We start from the raw sequence: 3,713 nt of genomic DNA, 5'->3' as shown, positions 1-3,713 counted from the left end.
TCGCGAAATTAAAATGCACGCGAAAGCTTTTGTCTACACTACATGCATTGAATGCCAGTAGCAATTCGCGAAAATTTCATGCAACGAAAAAGGCTGTCGGCTCCAATTCGCGAAAATTTCATGCCGCGAATATATCATGTTTTACAGTATGTAAGGATTCAAGTAGGACAAGTTCTGTCTTTAATGTGTCACGCAACAAGAAGTGATTTCTGATCATGGTGCAACTTGCAGTTGAGCAAAGGACATTTGTGGTGACAACATATCACCGTACCGGTAGCGTGATGGAGACAAGGGAAGCATTCTGTTTGCAGTTCCCAGAGAGAGATCCTCTATCGACAAAGACTATTTAAGCAAATGTACGCAAATACCAACAACATGGAACAAGCCTCGACAGAAACAAGGGCAATTCTGGTAGGCGGAGGAGTGGGAGATGCCCAGAAAACATTGAGGCTGTCAGGAGACAACTGGAGACGCACCCAAGGACCACAACTGCACGGCGTAATGGTTTAGGGATAAGTCCAACAACTTTCCATCGAATCGCCTGATTGGATCTTAACAAGTATCCTTACAAAATGCATGTTCGTCATCAACTGCTAGAGAGGGATTTTCAGAGGATGCTCAACTTTGCGAGGTGGCTCTTGGGCAGGGTTGAGAACTATGGTAATTTCCTGCGAAACCTTGTTGTTGGCGATGAAGCCGCATTTAGCATGGACGGAAAAGTGAACACTCACAATGTCATGGAGTATGCCCCTCCAGGACATCCACCAGACGTTAATTACGAGGTAAACGTAAGCAAACACAAATGGAGTGTGTGGGTTGGCCTGTGTGGAAGTGGCCAAATAATTGGACCATTGTTCTTCAACAGAAACATGAATGGTGCCATGTACTTGAACCTGATCAATGAAGACATTGTGCCCCAGTTGGAAGTACATTTTGAAAGACAGGATCGAGGAGTGTTCCGGCACCTTTGGTGGGTTCAAGATGGTGCTCCAGCTCACTGTCTTCGAGCTGTCCATGAGAGGCTGGTAGAGTTGTTTGGCCAACGCATAATAGCCCTCAATCATGAAGTGGAATGGCCTCCACGATCTCCTGACTTAACACCCTGTGACTTTTTCCTTTGGGAATACCTGAAGAGCAGGGTTTACACCTCCCCACCACGTGATCTTAATGACTTGCAGGCGCGTATTCGTCATGAGATCGATGTCCTTCGTCATGAACCCGCAATGGTTAGAAGAGCAGTGCAAGACATGCAACGTCGTTCACAGCTTTGTGTCGACAGGGGAGGTGGACACGTCGAAGGTGTTGGCCCATAAAAGGTAAGGGTTGAATAATATCACACATTTTAAAGATTTCAAACAGAAAAGAAACTACGATTTAATTATTTCTTAAAGCGTTATTCCGGGTTCTGATTTTTAAAAACTTGGAAAAAATGGATATTGTACCTAGGTGTCAAATGAAAGCCAGAGAGTTGCTCTCTTATCCCAACTAACCATGATGATTTCAAACTTTTCATTTTTCAAATGCCTGACCTTTGAACTTGTGTTACCTTTTTTTAGGAACACACTGTATAGTGATGCATTGAAGGACGTATTATTTATGTATGAAGACATAACCTAAACTTGAAAGTTTTGCATGTGACAGCAGTAAAGTAAACAAAACAAAAATACATTCATATTCATAAATAAGTTGAACAACAAACAAGCTTATCCCTGTTAGTTGCTCGTGGATCATAAAAATTTGGAGGGGTATCAAATGCAATTTTGAGCCATTAAGTTGGGTGATCATAAAATTTGTATTTAAAACAACTTGAAGATTCATATAAACATAGGGGTACTTAAGTCTTGTTTCTTTATTGTTCCTATCATCATGAATCGAACTAAGTTTTCATCTGGAGAAATATTGAAGGCTCATTCAGCACATCAGGGGCATGGTAATTTTGAAACATGACAAAGAGCTGAAAAAACTCAGACTGATCACATTTATCATAACATTCTGGACAGTTACAGTTTGTTTTCCGAACTAATGATCCACTGACACTTTCCCTTCTACCACAAAGACATTATGTTTACCCATCAAGTTACAAGCTTGTAGAATTTACTTTAATGAAATTTGAAATGAACAAACCATGCCATCAATACAGAGGAAAATGTATCACATGTATCAATCCAAGCACTAACACAGGGCTACAACTAATATTTCATGATAAGCCACATCACCTGCACTAATTCGTAAAAAAAAGACATCAAATGCACGACTTTCAAAACATCACATAAATAGCTCTGGTATATTCCACACTGGGAAATTTTAAAAATGTGATTTTACACATGGATAATTACTTGATACCTTGAAATTTGCAAACTTGGTATCTGCTCATCATTTTCCTCTATAATGAGATTGGTAGCTTGTTTCACATACAATGATGTCAATGCTGATCTATCATGTCACAGTCCTACAGGATACATGAGGAAACCAGAAATGTCGCTATGGCGACTGGTATGCCTCTGCCATAATGCATGGTTCTCCTAATATCTCTATAGTACAATGCCATGACAATGTGTGATGACAGTTTCACACAACTGGCAAAATATTAAAATGACAGGTTTGTCACAAATGTGTGGAATGTTTACTTTTCATGAACTAGGTTTGATCGGATGAATGGCTATATTGTCTAAGACTGCAGGTATTTGGGGATTTTAGAATTTTTACTTGACTTTTGACCCTTTAATAAGTTTAAGGAAGAAGTGAAATTTAGCACTTTCACTTGACCTTTTGACCTTTGACCTTCCGGCAAGAAACTTCCAAGAGAATCTCTATTGGGTAATACATTACACTAAAGTTTCAAGAAAAATCCTGCAGGCATTGCATAGATAAGAAGGAAATAGTGAAATTTTGAGGAGTTGAACTTGACCTTTGACCCATGACCCCTACATTCCCTAGATAATCACTGCCAGTCAATGCATGCATATGTACTAAGTTCCATGAAGATACCTTGAACCATTTGTGAGATATGGAGAAAAAAGTGAAATTTTAACATTTTCACTTGACCTTTGACCTAATGACCCAAAACTCTCTGGAGAATCTTTATTTGGTAGTTAATGTATACACTAAGTTTCAAGAAAATACCTTTAGGCATTGCATAGATATGAGAGAAATAGTGAAATTTTGAGCATTTGACCTTGACCTTTTACCTTGAGCATGTGTGCCTAAAAGTTGATAGGCACAACTTTGCCTACTCATACATATACATGCCAAGTATCATTAGGATACCTCAAACGGTTTTTAGTTACACTGTCCACAAAATTGATTACGGACGGATGGACAAACGGATGGACTGGACGGACAACCCGAAAACATAATGCCTCCGGCGACACTTCGTGGCGGAGGCATAAAAACTCCTGTAAATACTGGTGAATGCATTATTCAATTGAATATATATTATATATATCTGCACAAGTACAATGTACAGACATTAGAATGAAAAAAAAATTCCACGAAAATCCAAATACGCATGACACCTTTATTAGGGATGAGCGTCAGGAATCAGGAGTGGGTGGGGCTGGCATGAGATTGGCTTGATACTAGTGTATGCTTTATGGTTCACAGCTGACAGACGATGATGTACCTGCAGACTACACGAAGGGCTGAGACATTCAACAGCAATGTTCCGCATGAGAGAGTTTGAACATATGCACACTCCATGCAAGGAGATAACA

Source organism: Diadema antillarum, unplaced genomic scaffold (assembly GCF_040938485.1).
Source record: "Diadema antillarum isolate AM-2024a unplaced genomic scaffold, OU_Dant_1.0 seq00000461_RagTag, whole genome shotgun sequence".
Classification (NCBI taxonomy): domain Eukaryota; kingdom Metazoa; phylum Echinodermata; class Echinoidea; order Diadematoida; family Diadematidae; genus Diadema; species Diadema antillarum.
This window is presented reverse-complemented; position numbering follows the sequence as displayed.